The 17,803-nt window shown below is 46.4% G+C and overlaps 1 pseudogene; it reads left to right on the forward strand.

Moving 5' to 3' along the window:
* The window catches only part of LOC114770598 (CUB and sushi domain-containing protein 3-like), a 272,842-nt pseudogene that overhangs the window by 232,455 nt on the left and 22,584 nt on the right, over positions 1 to 17,803 (forward strand).

Genomic DNA, 17,803 nt, shown 5'->3' on the forward strand with positions numbered 1-17,803 from the left:
TGGACGGGGGGCCTTAATTTTTCAAGCAACTAGCGTAGATGTGCTGTCTGATGGCTGTCAGCCTTAATAGGGGTTGATTAGGTTAAAGGTGTCGGGTTTTGGGTTACATGCCTGCGAAACAAAAAGAAGCGGTAAAAAAAAAAAAAAAACGTAACTGGAGCGAGATCAATAATGACACAAACAGACAGAAGACTGGAAGTGAGGCGTTCGGTAACGTTATCAGCTTCCTCCCAGGTAATACCTCTGGCATCAGTGCCGCAAACACGAGCCGCGATATTAGGTTTGTTGCTTCTGTTGGAGAAGGGGCTTTTATTGGTCTCCGTCTGCAAAACAAAAGTTGCTCTCGCTGCATATCAACCAGAACAAATAGACACACACTGACGCACACACACACACACACAAGCATACAAATATAGTGCGTGCAGTGCACACTGCAACATGTGTGTGGTTTTGCACGGGCCTGATGTTTCCTCAGGTGATCCCTGAGGATCCCAGTGTGAAGTGTAAGAGTAAGCTGCTGGACCTCCACACACAAGCAGAACACCGTTACCCTTATCCAGAGCGACTTACAATCAGTAGTTACAGGGACAGTCCCCCTGGAGCAATTTAGGGTTAGTGTCTTGCTCAGGGACATGATGGTAGTAAATGGGATCAGAACCCGGGTCTTCTGGTTCATAGGCGAGTTTGTTACCCACTAGGCTACTACCACCATTTTCTAAAATAGACTTCCTTCGTTTCTTCAGGAGTTGCCATACCTATTTCTGAGCAGCTCTCATGCAAACGTCTTCCTAATACTGGACAATTTAACCTCTACCCTTCAATTAGTGTTCACACGGCCATCAGCATACACATCTCTACCATAGTTATCTATAGTGGACCACGTCCACTACCAAGTCCGCAGGCAGGATATCATTCAAGAATTCCGATTGACACTAGTTGACATCTGACACATATTTCACAGCATCGGCAAAAATTCTGCACTACTCGACTGCACATATTCTGACGTCACATGCTTCAGATTCATTTGAGTTCTGTTCTCATTAACCATGCAGTGACACTTGTGCCCTGTAGTTCGTCATCCTGGAAGATGCCACTCCCATCGGGACAAAAAGGTTAATGATAGGATAAAGGTTATCAGTCACCATCACTTTGCATTGATTTGCAATGACACTTCAGTCTAAGGGGACAATTGCAACCAGAAACGGCACCATGATGTATTTTAACATTTTTTACAGTATTTCTTTACGTAAGCATTTATTCATTTATTCGGAGACCCTGGTCCCTGTACAATCAAGCTGTCAAGACTACAGTGATGATCTTAAAATCTTAATTTGCTGCCTGGTTTTTAAAAGACAGAAGACAGAAAGGATTTGTGGGGAAGGCATATAATTGCTAGCAATCCAAATACACAGAAATCAAGGAGTTTTTTATACTTCCTATAATGAGTTCAATAATGACACAAATAGACAGTAGACCGGAAGTGAGGCATTCGGTAATTTCATCAGCTTCGACGCTATTTTAATTCAAGTCATTCATCAATATCTGGAGTCCTTTGCTCTAGTATTTACTAGGGGTGTTGGAATTAATCGTATAATCGATGCAGATGTGTACGATCCATGCATCCATGCAGTGCAGAACATAATCAATTACATCATAATGACATTGCTTGGTGATGCCGGTGGCGGCATAAGACTTCTCGTTAAAAAGTACTGCTGGTAGTGACTGTGGCTGCCTAATCTGAGTACAGGCTCAAAAGCGGGCTTTTAAAAGAAAAGATTAGCAGTCTCTGAGTGTCCAGAGACCTACAACACGACATTATCGTCTTACCGGCAGTTTTAGGAAATCATGTATATTTCTTTGCACTGAGCCCCGCGGAGGGCGCAGTTTTGCCACGTTCGGTCTGAAAGTTCAGTCCGCGCTCACCTGACGCCATGTACGTCTGAACCAGCCATTTTTTCTGGCCTTTTTGGCTTCAGGTTGTAATGGGTTTTGAAAGGAGGGCCGCCGGGAAAAAGAGAATCTCTCTCTGTATTTATTTGGTCTTTAACTGCTCGTACATGAGACGGGACATTACACGTACCAAACGTCGATGCTTTAATGTAAGACTAAATGAAATAATAAAAAGGACCACAGGACCTGCACCAGGACCAAGGCAGACGACTGACTCCGCCCACTGCATGGTGCTGTGTGCATTTAAAGGAGAACTGCCAGAGAATATGACTGTTACAAGGTGAGCGCGGACTGAACGACGACAGTTTTTCTGCTCATTGTAGCAAATAAAAGCGCCAAACCCAGCTGTAGGAGACCTTAACTCTTGTATCTGAAAACATCATGTGACAATGTAGAAAATTTCAGTGGCGAAATCGAAACATTGATAATCGTAATCGGAACGAATCGTGAGACCAGTGAAGGTTCACACCTTCACACCCTTATTTACAGATATAAGCTGACCTTAACTAATATTACAACCCAAGTAAGATATGACTGCCATGTGATTGCTAAGATAACAAAAATGATCAACAACATTTATTTCTTATATAACCCAAAATCACATACAGTACGTCTCAATGGACTTTGACAAGCCCCGGAGTTGGCCCCCCACACTTGACCCTTCTGCACACAAGGAAACCTGAGATCAAAGTGGCCAATATGCCAAAGTGGAGCTTGCAAGCTTTGAACTTTTGCATATAGAATAAAATACAAAAAAATTAAAAATAGCGACTCCATGTGAAATCTGCCCTTCATAGAAAAATATGTTTGAATGCCTCATGTCATGTTCAGTGCATTCTGAAATCAGGACTATTTGTTCCTTTTCAACCACTATGCAAATTGTACTGTACAACAAAATGAACATGCAGAACTAACATATCATTCACATATTTTCAATATCATGGCATCCTAGTTCTTTTAAGCTGCTATTTAGAGAGCACTTCATATTGACACCCCCTTAAGTATACACTCTCTATCACTTTCAGGTAGCAAAGGTGTAATAATAATATTCGTAATGAAATAATGTGCCGTGCAAAGTGCATTATAGTGCTTTTCACAGTGACTGCTGTAATGTAGAATTATATAGAACGCTACATAGAACAGTGTATTTCTGAACAGTCTTTTCATTTCCGTTTTTTTGCATCAATTTCTCATAACTCAGTATTAGCTGCACAGTATCTGCAGAGTAGATGCAACTATTCATATGTCATTGTATCACAAATAAGACAGGCCGAAAAGCATTATGCACAGCACATTATACGTGTTATGAATATGCGTATACCGCATTACTCAAGAGATTCTAAACGGTTTCAAAGGCGCCGATGAGCAACGCCGTGCCAGACACACAGTTTTAGGCAGCATGAGTGAATGTACGCGGCTCCTGAAATGTCCTTTAGAAAATGAAATCATGTTCTGATTGGACACATGCTGACGCTGCAAACTCAGACCAACATAGTCGTTAGTCGTGGTCCCTTCTGAAACCGTTTTTAGTGTCACATTCGAAATCGGCTTAGCCTAGACCTGGACATTGGCTTTGGTTACATGACCGATTTGGAAATCAGTACGACTCCATTCAAAATGTATATCTTAATTTTTTGTGTGCATGTGTGCATGTGTGTGTGTCCTTTGGTTGATAGAAATACAGCCAGCCACTTTATGATTGGCCATCATATACAGCAGCCATGGATATTATTGCTCTGATGCTGTGGAGACACTCCTTTGCAGCTGATTCGTCCTTTACACTGCAGCACGCTAAAAATAACAGCTCTCTTCCAGCAGACCGCGCAGTGGGTTTCACAGATAGAAAAGAGAGTCCGAGGTGAGCCGTGGGGACCGTGATCACTTAATCCCAGAGAGAGGTTGTTGTCACAGCGTAGGATGCATTTTTATAAAAAGATAAAAAAAATAAAAAAAAGAGGGGCTCTTGTTGGGGCAGAACGGGAACCTGGTTTATTTTAAGCGCTGCAACGTGGAACTTTGGCATATATAACCCACCCCGGTCCACAACAGACACACACACACGCTCAGCTCCCACGCCATTCATACATTCATTTCCCCGAGACGTGGAGGCGCTGTTAAAAAATGCAGTGCTCTGCAGCCGTTTTTTAATGTTTCATTATTCTGTCACAAAGAATGATAGCAGCGATATTTCAGACAATGACAGGTTTGGTCTAGGAGATGAATAATTCAGGGCAGCCCCCCCCCACCACCACCACCATCTCGCTGGCCTGAGGCATCCTCTGCAAGAGCATGGAGGGATCCTCGCTGACGAATCAGCTTCAATGCAGAAAAAAAGTTTAATGGCCTTTGAATGTTAAATATTGCACAAATGCTACAAACATTAACTTGAAGCCTCACAGAATGGTGTGTGTGTGTGTGGGTGTGTGTGTGTGTGTATGTCAAATTTGCTGTAGGCTTTACATGTTTTTTATGGTTCCTGAATGTTTGAATTGAACGACCTGCTGCATACTCTTTCCTATCTGAAGCAGCAGTGCATTAAAAAGCCTCTTAGTACTTGAGATGTAAATGTCTGAAAGACCTTGTTGCATATGCACCTCTGCTATTTGTTGGTTTTGCTTAAGCGATATCTTAAGGCAATGATTAATATTCAAGTTAACCTTGGTTTTTCGTTCCTGGCACTTTAATGAGCTCTACTGTCGAAGCGTTTGCTTTGTTTTGTAGTACTTTACAACTATAAATTCTACGTATGAACTAATAGCTGTAAATTCAGAAATTGTGCCACCACCATTCCATACAGACATGCAAATCTGGCTCAGTTTGGAGTCCCTAGAAGGTTCAATCCCTGTATATAAAAAAAACTATTATCTTCCAATCCTTTTCACATTTATTTCTGTCCTCTTAAAGCAGATATAACCAGAAGAACAGTGCATGTCACGTAATGACATAATGAAGACATATATGTAATACCATGTACTTTGTCTAATGGAATGATTTGTAATATTGCAGGGCAGTGCAAGTTATTGGAAGGTATAATCCAATATTTTGAAATAGGAAGCGCATCCAATTCCTTTATATTTGAAGGTGCTAGCTGTGATTTGTCACTCGGGTGGATATGTGAGCAGGCTTGAGAGCCTCATCCCTGCCCCCACCACCACCCTTCAAGGCATCATGCAAATTGTCGAGAATCTGATATTTATAGCTACTCTGGAATGGAATTCATCTCTTGTTAATGTGCAGATTGTGTGTGTGTGTGTTTATATATAATGGTATATAACAAACACACACACAAACATATCACCTCACTTCACATCTAAGAGCCATTTCCCTCATTAGAGGAATCGTAATTAGAGTGTAATGGAAACATAAGGCAGTGGGAGTGGGCTCATGGCTGGGAATTGCTTGTCCTGTGCAGTTCGAGGCTTGGCCGCCTGCCTGTTGGGCTTTGCCGTGTAACAGTTGTAGTGGAAGAAGAATACAAGGAGACCTAGAGCCCGGCAGCAAGGATCTATTGTCCGGCAGCAAGGATCTATTGTAGGCTCTCCCAAATGGTCAGTCTTTGATCAGATGTGTAGGGAAACAGAAGTGCAAAAAATGCAGCTAATTCATCTTCTAGAGAAGTCAGTCTAGAATTTTCCATTTCCATTTTTTTGACATTGGCACTTCTGACAGCCCCTCTCTTTGTAGTCTCAGGTAAGATGACCTGATGTGACCATGACACATGGCAGGCCCCACCTAGTTCAGTAGCAAACCTGGATTTTCCTCTTTTACAGTGATGGTTTGCGGATAGCAGCGCTTATTCTGGCACACATAATCAAATACGATGAAGACAGCATATGAAGGCTAATCACAGGGGCCAGGGATTTTTTTTAAGCCTCGCCCTCAGGCTGGAACTTGACCACCGGCTCTCTCGCAAAGCATCAGCACATCTTCACCCCCTGCTATGCCAGGAAGGTCTCAGGCAAGAACATCTCTTCCACCTTTTTTTTTTTATGTTTAATAATTTATCTCCAATATCTAGTAGGTGAACATTAAAAGCTAGCAGTAAATAGTGTGGTGTTGGAAGAAATGGGCCTTCTTCTCCCAGAACAGTCATGATGTAATGCTGGGGAATTTTCTTTCCGACCAAGTCCGCCTAATACACCACATTAGTCAACCGGCTTGTCATAAGCCATCAGCTCATTAGTTGAAGTGGACAGAGCTAATCCCAGCTGAGATGAGTATCTGCAGGACACTGGCACGTGAGGACTATGATTGCACAGGGAACCTGAAAGTCAATTCATGAATCATTACTGTCCGAAAAGATATGCAATTACCATGCAATTAACCACAAAAGGAGTAAATTGAACCATAAAACACTGTCAGCCTGATTCATACCAGATATATGTTGGGTCTTGTGGGTTTTGCAAAAGGTTGTGTTAAATTCTCTGTTTTCAAACTGCATCACTATGCACTAGGTGTGAAGGGGTGTTCACTAGGATAAGGTGAAAGCGTAAATAAATCGGGATGAGGAAATGGCGTTTGTGATAGCTGTCAATCATCGGACTCCACCCATTTTAAACTTTCTAAAGATAACTTTCCATAAAGATTGTATTCTGTGGGACGGAAGTAATTGCACGCCAACAAACAGGGTAGTTAGCGTTCAGAGCATTTATTTAAGGCCTTTGACCTCATACTAGCAATTGTGTCCTACGCTTTATGCCAGTTTGAAAATAGTGCCCTTAGGTCATGCTGCTAACACTGAACCAACACCATCTCTACGTGCTAAACCAACATGCTCCTCATTTCAGCCGCTTTGTCATTGCCTGCCTCTACATACTTTCTTAATTGGGGTTTTTGATTATGCTAATGCACCTTCCACCTACTTCTGCCCGCTGACTGTGGTGGAAAGAAAGCACAGTCGTTTGTGTAACACCCATTTTCCCTGAAATCACAAACCAGCTTACCATAAAGTGACACCTGGACTAACATCGCCCGAGGTTAAGACTACGCAGAAGCGGATTGTTCTCTGTGCCCAGCACCGTGTTGTGTTTTTTTTTTTTTCTTTTACCGCGAATAACAGGTCAGCCACAAGTAATTTGCAACGTTACGGTGATGCATCATCCACCCGCCTCGAAAGGTCAGAGGTTTTAAACACCCACTTTTAAACAACCCTTGTGTGCCTGAGAAGCATTGCCCCTCTATATATCGAACGGGGGGGGGGGTTTGAAACTGTAATTAGTAGGTGTAAATTTGAGTACCAGATTAGTGCGTCCTCCATAAAAGAATTCTGCAAATGTGGCACAAACATTCACTCCAACATGAACTGATTAGGATCTTCTGGTCAAAGGTCAGGGTCTTTCATCCCATTTTTATGAATGCTACACGTCCAACATTGAAGGATGTTGGTGGCCAAAGGTTGTTATCCCTTTATTCTCACCTTCTGGAGAATACAATACATAGAATTGTCATGGCCAACGTACCACCTCCAGCCCACCAGAGGGAGCAAGATCAGCCGGGGAGACAGCCCTTATCCAGAGCGACATACAATCAGTAGTTACAGGTACAGTCCCCCCCTGGAGCAACACAATGGTAGTAAGTGGGAACCTGGGTCTTCTGGTTCATAGGCGAGTGTTTTACCCACTAAGCTACTACCACCCTATACTTCCCTATACACCCTATACCACCACCTTTTGATCCTGCCTTTTGACCACGACCTTTGCCCTACCCTCAACCTTGAGTTTGCCTGCCCCCTTTTGCAATGACGATACCTGTATGCTGCCCCACCATCCTGCCATCCGTAGCCGAGCAACAGCGTCCGCCTGTGCCTGTCCCACTCCCCGTGCGACGACTGTCTGCGAGCGCGTCCCCGAATTCGCGCGATGGCAAGAATGTTTTTCCCCTCTTCAAATTTAGCACATGTCCACTTGGAATCGTGGATGAACTGGTTTTGGTGGTCAAATGATTATGGTCACTGATGGTGTTTTACAATTTAGTGGGATGGTTACGTGCATTCTTACAAATGCACCCGGGCTTCCAAAGTGAATAAAACATCTGACCTTACTCTCACATCCCACCTGCTTCCTGTGTCACCGCTCCGTCCCTCCGGTCCTAAATGGCACCAGCCTGGTGCAGCTTCGTCCTTCGTCCCATGTTCCACCGCACCTGATTCAGCTCAGTGATTTATTTCATGTATTTGTCATTTTTGTCAGATGTGGCATTAACAAGACACGATCAAATGTAGGAAAATAGTACATTCTTTAAGTGTGTTTGATTGTTAATTAGACATGCGTTGGTTTCTGGTATAGCTTCCCTGTGAAAAGGGAATATGCATTGTCTGCAAAAAATAAACTCTCGTGTGAACGCTGCCAAATATGAAAGTCAACTGTTGTCATGTTCAGAGGGAAACCTTCATCCATGCATCATGCAGTTGGGCTCCCGGCTGTGCCTCTCGCATCCTTTCGAGGCAGCTGTGTGAACCAGGCCGGCTCGCTTCGTTGGACGGTCTTCCGTCATTACAGTTATTGCTGTAACTCCGGCTAGGACTGCTGTACCTGTAGAGTCACCAGCATGTCCTCTGATCCTTTGATGTGGTGACAGGATTCAATTATTCATGGGCTGCCGGCAGGGAGGCAACGCAGGAAGCATTTTATAGAAGGGAAATGTAGAAAAGGGCCCACTGTAGCGAGGACCACTAATGAAAATTAGATTGAAATGATTATATTACGCAATGAGAATGATGCGTTAACTCATTATCATGCACTCATCTCACCAGAACACCATTACGTCCTAGCGGCTGGACCATTTAGCTGATCGGTCTGGCAGAGGCTGTCGTGACGAGGATCTTCGTCCTTGGCCGAATCGGGACCCTGCGCGTACAGCCGTGCGGCCTGATCCAAACGAGCGAGCGACGGAGAGGAGGAGAGTGATGGAGATGATCGACCGCAGCCTCCCTGAGGGGCGTCTAATTCGCCTGTGATGCAGGGCACAAAGGCGGCGGTGGGAGATCGCTCCTCGACAAAAGGCGCCGCGGAGCGCTGTTGACACGCCGCGGCTGCCGCAGCCCTCGGCCCAACGAGCCTCGGCTCCGGCTCTCCAGAGCCCCTGCAGATGGGCTGAATCATGATTATAGGATCAGAATAATATGTATGTTTTGCGTCTGAGTCCCGCTGGGTGCGACAGCAGGGCCGTGGATGTGCCCATTCTTCAGTATAGCACAGTACATTCTGCCACGCTTAACGATGCTATGGCTTATAAAATAGAGACTGGTGTTCCACTTCCATTATTCTCATATGGATTATGCAGTACGGCTAGATCTTACATAATTTCATTCAAAAAAGGGTTTTCTTAATATCTATGTAGATGTACATGTAAATATGTGTTTGATTGGGGCCAAAGAGTTTAAGGTTTAACCTTCTGAATCGAAATGTGGAAAGAAGTCACCTTTTCACTAATTGTCAGAGATGCACTGGGACCTTTCTTCTCAAAATGTGGTGCGGTGGTAAATACACCGTAGTTATTACTTTTTAATCTCCTTGGTGTGGTGTAGTTAACATCCTCAACGTGTGCTTGACTGTAGTGCAGGAGAAGAAGACAATAAAGGGGCAGTGGTGGCCTAGCGGTTAAGGAAGCGGCCCCGTAATCAGGAGGTTGCCGGTTCGAATCCCGATCTGCCAAGGTGCCACCGAGGTGCCACTGAGCAAAGCACCGTCCCCACACACTGCTCCCCGGGCGCCTGTCATGGCGTCCCACTGCTCACTCAGGGTGATGGGATAAATGCAGAGGACAAATTTCACTGTGTGCAGTATCACATGTGACAATCACTTCACTTTAAAGGAATAGCTGCCAAATACCGGGAGCTAAGCGCGGCGTGCTGCCCGGGATTGCGGGTCGCCGTATCTCCGCGCTTCCAGTGTGTCAGACAGATAGGGGAGGCGTATCTGCCTGACTCCCCGATTCAGTACCAGTCGGCGCGGGACTATTTCCTGTATCTCTTATACAAATCGGCGCCTGTCTCCTCCGCGCCCCCATTCATCCTCGCCTCTCTTCCCCGGAGCGGCCCTCCTCTGTCCCCACCGCGTGGCGGGAACGGTAGCGGCAGCCCTCTGACGCGCGGCCCTCGATTTATTATCGTCCCCGAACGAAGACAACGCAAAGTGCCCTGACACGCATGACATTTTCTCTTTTCTGTAAAGGAAAGCGGACGGGAAAAAAGCCCTCGACATGATTCCCACACGTCCGGAATCGGGTGTGACATTTGGCGGAAATGTAAACGTTAATAATTTACAGCCGGGCCTGTGTGCCGCGGCGAGACGGGTAAAGCGCGTCCTTATTATTGCCCTTATTACGCGCATCGTAAAAGGACGTGGAATTGCCCCTTTTTACACGTTGGAGGTTTTTTTAGGTGTTCCTGGGTAACGGATACTTGTCTCCAGAAAATGAGGGCGTCCGTTATATGAGCAGAAAAGGAAGATGATTTGGTGTGACTACGCTCCACTTTGGCAGCCCGTCCCCTTCTCCTAGAGCATCCGTCCCCGGGCTGGAGAAATGAGGCTTTCGATGTGCCAATACGAAGGGCAATGGGGTCTGATGTGCCAGGCAGAGGTCCAGGGCGACCGTGGAGCGGAGGCATGGGGGCGGCGTGCCCGCGAAGCAGAGCGGCAGGGGCTCAGGTGGCCTTGGCGCCGCCGCTCCGACCTCCTCCTGCGGGGACCCGGGTGTTCACTTAGGCGAACAAAGTGGGAGAAGAAGAACGGGGCTTTTTCGGTTGGGCGGCGTTTCCCCTGAGTGTATCGTGAGAGTGTGTGTAATAGTGCGGGCGGCGTCCAATGGAGGTGCTCCGTCGCCCTCGTAACAAGACGTAAATAAACTGGACGTGGAATTGGCCTTTTTACACGTTCCTGGGTACGGAAGTAATATCGGTGACGGTTGATGAAAGGAAAATGACACTTGGGCACCCCGTCCCCTTCTCCAGGAGCATTTCCGGAGAACTTGGATTTACCGACGTGCCAATACGAAGGGCAATGGTGTCTGATGTGCCAGGCAGGGGTCCGGGTGGACCGCGCGGGGACTTATAAGGGCTCAGGTGGCCTTGGTGCTGGCGCGGGGACCCCGGTGTTCACTTAGGCGAACAAAGTGGGAGAAGAAGAACGGGGCTTTTTTGTGTGCACGTTCCGGCCTAATGGAGGCGCACTTCGGCACAATTCCAGCAAGCAGCCGGCCACACCTGCGCGCTCGGCAGTGCCGGCACCGTCTCCGGCGGGAACGCTCGTCTCCATGGAAACGGCCGAGCGAAGACGCCGCAGCCTGGCCCCGCGCTGTCAACGCACCGTGACGCGGGCGTGTGGATCCCGGCGCTCCCTCTCCATCGGCCTCTGTCTCTCGTTCTTCCCCTCCTCCTCCTCCTCTCGCTCTCTCCGGGAGTGTCCCTCCCCCTTTCAAGTTGTCCCTCCAGAAGCTCCGGCTCTTTCATGCGGCCCCGCTGTTCTCCGCTCTGCTTTGTGACTCAGTCGTCCTGTCTTCTTCCTTCCTCCGTCTCCTCCTCTGCTCTCCTCCTGTCTTTCCCTATCTTGCTCTTTGTTTCCCCTTCTTCCCCCACGCAGAACGCGGCTGAAGGGTGCCATCCCTCTCTTTGTGTCGCCGCTGTCGGCGCGTCACGCCTGGGCCTGACACGGCCCTCTTATTGTGTGACGGGCGCCCTGATTGGCCGCGGCTGATACTAAGGGAAACAGGGCGGGCGGAGAGTCGCCCCAAGATCTGATTAGAAGAGTCGCCGTGGCACTATCTGGCACTTCGGTAAACACGCTTTTCCAGCGCCTCCTCGGATGGAGACGGCGTAGAGTGCGAAGGGGGCTGAGACGGCGGGAAGTGACGCCCCAGTCGCTGGAGGCGCCGATAACAAGCCTCCCGTCTTCTGGGCGTGCCTCTGATGTCACGAACTTTGCTAAAACTCACCATTCTCTTCAAACATGGCGTCTTTTGTCGCATTACCATGGCATTAGTACTGGGTCAGTACTTTTTTGGAGTTTATTAATCTCAGCAGGACCAGTGTTTCGTCTTTATTCTGTGTTCCTTCTCAGCTCTTGAAATATCGATCCCTAAGCCAACTCAAAAATCTCTGGAATCGGCTCCTTGTGTTCACGTGGACTGTGGAAATATGGTGGGGTTCCACTTCGTATGACATCCTTGTCATTCATTTTGACCCACACTTATCTTTGTAGTTCACCTTTTTTTTTTTCCCCATTGATGGCGATGGGGTTTTTCTCAGCAAATGGAACAAACTTCAGTTGTCATCAAACTTTGGATGACAACTGTGTGAACATTTGGAGACTGAAAAAACATGTTTTAATACTTTTTATGACAACGTTGAGGGGACTTTCCATAGTGTACAAAACATCTGCGCTCCAAACTGTATAGTCCTTGCTACTCTAGAAGAGTCAAGTGCAGTGTTGTTCACGGTTCATTCCACAATTAATGTTTTGTTCGTGGTGGTTCTGATGTTTCAGAATCTTCCGTAGATCTTCCATAGAATATTTGCTTCATATTCATAGTCATCACCTATTAAATGGTGTGGGTGCCCAGTTGATAGCTTCATTATCATCCTTGAAGACCACTCTCCCATCAGGACAGACATGTTTTTTCATGAGGGTGATCTCCCACAGCCACTTTGTATGGATTTGCATTGGACCTTCAGTCTGAGAGGACAAGAGGACCCACACCATCTCAGCAAAATTGTCACCCCCCACAAATTAGTTTCTCTGCTCATGTATTCAGGTTCCTCCTTCAATTTGTGACCTGTCTATAGTTCTCCTCAGACAAAAATGGTCTCTTTCGGAAAAATGCAAAGCCCCAAAATGCTTTGAGAGAGATCAAGTTAAATAAGAACACACGGGTAGGCATGAAGTGTCTTACTAAAGAGCTCGCTGACTTCCAGCTCTGCGCTCTTCACCGCCACACTGGCAGAGACAGAGTAGGGTGCTCTCCCAGGATGCATTGCATGATATCATGCCTCTCCCTCCCCATACGGTCCCGTCCGCACAGCCTTGTTCCATCTCCTCGACCTGTGGCAGAAGCCGAGGGGAAAGGTGCTCCACCAAGTGGAGCGAGAACATGTCACGCGTGAGGGATGTTTGGGTCCACGTTACGTGCTGAGGTGGGTGTTTAGCTCAGCGTGGAACCAGACCTGGGGTCCGCGGGTGATGGGACGTGTACCAACACCATTTTTACGCCGCAACGTCAGCAGATCCGCCAGCCCCTGCTTCCCCTTCCACACGTGAGCCGACTTCGCAAGCGACCTGACTGCAGTTTTCCCCTTTTTTTTTACACCATGGACCACACGGCTGAACATTAGGCTCTCATGTCCTTGGAAGGCTTGTTTTCTACCGTGTGTGTAAATTCCGGCAAAGGATGAAAAAAGAAAGGGATGAATAATTAAAAATCAAAACGGCGGCACGGAATTGGTGAGTAAACAGGGAATCAGACCCGTCCACGGTTTCTAAATTAGCCCGTGTGCGGGTGGAGAGGCCGCTTTCAGCTTGCCTTCGAGTGCCGTGTGAGGCGTCTGCCAGCCTGCACGTTTAGTCCCCGTCCAAAATGAAAAGCACCGACTGGAGCTACAAAGGACTGTTTGAGTCCTGACCACCGTCGGTCTTCTGGTTCTCCCTCCTGAAGTTTTCTCAGGGAGAGACCAAAACTTTAACGCTTTCCATTGACTCTAATGCAGCTACGCGAGAGACTGAACCAAAAGTAATCTCTGGGTCGAATTTAATTTCCTCAAAATCCTTCTGAAAAAGTCGTGCCGTTGCGCTAGATGCGTTGTTTTTGTTCGTTGTGTCTTATTTCCATTTGGGGAAATGCTTCAACTCCACAACATTTCGAAGCAAAATGTCTTTTCTTCTCCATGCAAATCCATGCAAATGTACAGACGCCAATCTTAAAGCGAAACTTTGTCCCGTATCCTCATGTCACTTCGTGGCCTCCTTGGCCCCAGGCTGGAGGTGGCCATCATCCGAACACGATCTGACTTGCCTTGTGGTTTTGATATGTTCCTTCTTTTTCCTTATTAGCTTCACTGTTGCTTTATTTCCTCTCCTTCGGCATAATGTTTATGTCCTGTGCTAAAAAGGACTGCATTAAAACCATCCTTAATCACTTTTAACATTTTGATTCTTGAGTACATTTGGAGACAACTGCTTTAGTACTTTTGCTCAACAGAAGTTCTACGTGAAGAGTTGTTTTTTTTTTTAACGTTTATTTTGACTAATCTGTCATTTCTTTGACATGCATGATTTGTGCATGACTAGGAGCAGTGGTGGCCTAGCGGTTACGGAAACGCCCCCCGTAATCAGGAGCTAGCAGGTTCAAATCCCAATCTGCCAAGGTGCCACTGAGGAGCCCACTGCTCACTGCTCACTCAGGGTGATGGGTAAATGAAGAGGACAAATTTAACTGTGTGCACCGTGTGGTGTGCTGCTGTGTATCACATGTGACAATCACTACACTTTAAAACTTTTGTGTAGTTGAGACACTGTAAATCGATTATTTGCCTTGAGCGAGTTATTCTGAAGCCACCGACACCGCTTTTTTGTAGGCCTATTAACGGGAAATGCGCATTGTGTTTTGCCGTGACTTGTTCACACCGAGTGACCGTGCCGTCTGGAAAAAAAAAAAGAAAAACGGTAATTATCCCGGTCTACCCCGGGACTTGGTCGCGCGGGTAAACTCCAGAGCCGCGATTCTGAGCCTCGTGCTGTTTGCATGGCGTCGGCCGTGGTCGGGAATGGATTCCGCCGAGCTGACCTGGAACATAATGAGGTATCGTCGCGGTGCACTCCACTCCCCAGCTGCTGCTGCGGAGGACCTGAAAGCCCGCCGTAATGGCCTTGTTTGTACCTGTGCTCCACGCTTGTGTTATTAATCACTTTCGTCCAACTTATTCACGAGTGCCTTTCTCCCCCGGCAAAAGCAATCAGGCGCAACATTGTAAACCGGCGAAACTTTTGTGAAGGAGGGAGCCATTCGGGCTTCTTTTTGATCCGCCGGCAATAAAAATGAGCGGTAAAATACAAATAACGTGGCAAAAACGGCTTGAATACTCAAAACATTTACACCCTTTTAATAAGCCTCCCGATTATCCCTAGTGTAATGCATTGCTAGAATTTGTCCTGTCAAGCTCAACGGACTTCATTATATCTGAGCCCATGTAGCCACCGTCTTACGGAACAACGTCAGTTTTGATTAAGCCCCGTGGGCATTTATAGACCAAGCTTAGAGTTTCGCGTTCAAAGGTGCTTCTTCTGACATTCTGTTTTTTTTAAATACACGAGTTATTTGCATTTACAATAATTTAAACCTTAAATTGCATTGTTAACATTGTAAGAGATGAATATAATATATGCACACACTAACGCAATTCAACAAACGTTTTAATGAACGTTGTGCGCGGTAGCGGAAGTAACGTTTTCCACAGTCCGCTGTGATTTGGTGAAAGACACAAGAAATGAAGCTTATTGGTGACATTTGCTGAAAGGTCGCGGTGATGGAACGAAATTACAATGTCGCACAGAATTCACAGGGGTTGAGTTTCTGTCTCGGCCGCAAAATCAACAGAATCGTGGAGGGATTGATTAATACTTTATAAAAAAAAGGTCGAAATGTTTATCAAAGTAGGTAAGTGTGTGGTGTGTGTGTGTGTGTATAAATTCTTATTTTTATGATTCATAAGAGATATGAGCATCAATACAGATCGTGATGCTTATGTGCGACATCTCCTCTCGCTGGCCTGGCTCTTCTTTGCTCACATTTGCTTGGTTGGCCATGGAAACAGGCAAAGTGCCACATGGGTCAGCACTGACGTCCGCTTTTCCTCCCCTCTGCAGCGGCTTACATTGTTCTCGGCGAGAAGTGCAGTGAAACGGGGCGCACGCCTGTTTGGACGGGTAATTAGTGGGACGCTAATGCTTACTCACGGCTGCAAAATGACACGATCAAAGCGGCGACAGTAAATGAAGCTCCGTTTGTTGCGTGACGGTACAGTAAGAAGCTAAGCCCGCTGTGGTTCGGCCCAAGCACGCGCTGCGAAGTCGAGCCAAAGCGAGGTGGGCCAATTAAAAGTCTGAATAAACGTACAGTCCCATCACCTCTGAGAATCTGGCAAAACAGTTCCTTAAGCACGCTGATCTAATGAAGAATAATGATGTGCTGTGTAATGTCATTAGCGAGTTGAAGCCCGCATCTCGATGTGTGTTGGGTGAAAAAGAAAGACGAGGAACTGTTTACAGAATATCGTGTCTACATGAACACACTGGTATATCAGACGTTCTTGTAGGGTGGTGGTGGCCTACCCCACTTACTACCATCGTGTCCCTGAGCAGTCTCCAGTCACCTGAGTGGTCTCCAGGGGGGGCACTGTCCCTGTAACTACTGATTGTAAGTCGCTCTGGATAAGGGCGTCTGGTAATATGCGGAAATGTAAAATGCAGATTTACTCATTTTCCTCTGAAAATAGCAAAAAAAAAAAGCAATAATAATGAGCAAATGGGATGCTGTTTCCTCCCTCCCCTTCATGGTGGAAGTAGATGAATATAACCCTTCGTGTTTACACCTCCGACCTGACCTAATGCCGCCACAGATGAAGCCCTGACTGCATGAAACCTGGAGACCTGCAGAGCAGAAGCGGTGTGTCAATTTGGAGAGAACTATTTGGTAGCAAGAGTGGGGGGGGGGGGGGGGGGGGGGGGCGGACTGCTGCCTGTCTCTTCCTGGCACGGGTTCCAATCACTTCATTCTCAACTAGTATCGGGGGATCAAAATATGACATGACGAAAGTAGTAGTAACACAAAGAAACATATTAATATAGCTACTGTGCATCCAGCCACCAGGGGCCTAGACCGTTGCGCACTTTTTAGTTATTTATGGTGTCCCAAAGCCACCAGGCTAACAAATCTTTTTTGTTAATCATTGGTTAACTACTAAAAAGAATTGTGACATTAAATAGGTTACTGACATTTATAATAGGTTATAAAAGGTTATGTTTCGTTTGTAAGTTACAAATTTGACTCCTTCTCCTGTTTGCAGTCCTGTTTGGGCAGTTCGTCCTGTTCCAGACCTCGCTAAACGACGTGGTGGACATCTACGATGGGCCGACCCAGCAGTCGGCGCTCCTCTCCTCCCTTTCTGGCTCTCACTCGGGTGAGCTACGCATAGATATGCAGACACACGTAGCCTATACGACATCAACACACCAAATTCAAATTTTATTTGTCACATACATAGTCATACACGATGTGAAATGCTTTTAGCGACTGCTACAGACCACAGTATTGCAAATATTGCAAGTGTACAATGAACCAATATGCAAATATTGCAAACATAACCAAATCTTACACTTTTACATCTTTAACATAAAATATGTGTAACTGGTAGGGTGAAGGTGTGCAAATGAGTGAAAGACAATGTTTAAAAAAAGAGCCATAAAAAAATTTGGTACAAAGTGACATTAATATACCCACAGAAGTTGCCCATATTATCACTATTTGGCTGCCCTACCATTTAGTACGTATGCTTACAGAGACGCACAACCTTCAGTCACCAGCTTTTATTTAAGAGATCAAATGCCCCACCCCACCCTCACCACCTAGACTATTAAAGTGGCACCGCATTGTAATCAAGGGCCAAAAGAGAACATGGCGGACTAGAACAAGTGCAGATGAAAAGCCGTTAGTGCTATGGACTGAGACGAAGAAGGGTGGGGATGAAAAGGGGGGGGTCGGCGAGCGATCGATACCAGACCGGCGGCCCCGATCAAAGCTTTTCCGCCGCCGTTCGGAATATCCGGCGCAAATGCAACATCGCGCCGGCTCAGCTCATGAAAGCTAA

This window comes from Denticeps clupeoides, chromosome 20, assembly GCF_900700375.1.
Source record: "Denticeps clupeoides chromosome 20, fDenClu1.1, whole genome shotgun sequence".
Taxonomy (NCBI): domain Eukaryota; kingdom Metazoa; phylum Chordata; class Actinopteri; order Clupeiformes; family Denticipitidae; genus Denticeps; species Denticeps clupeoides.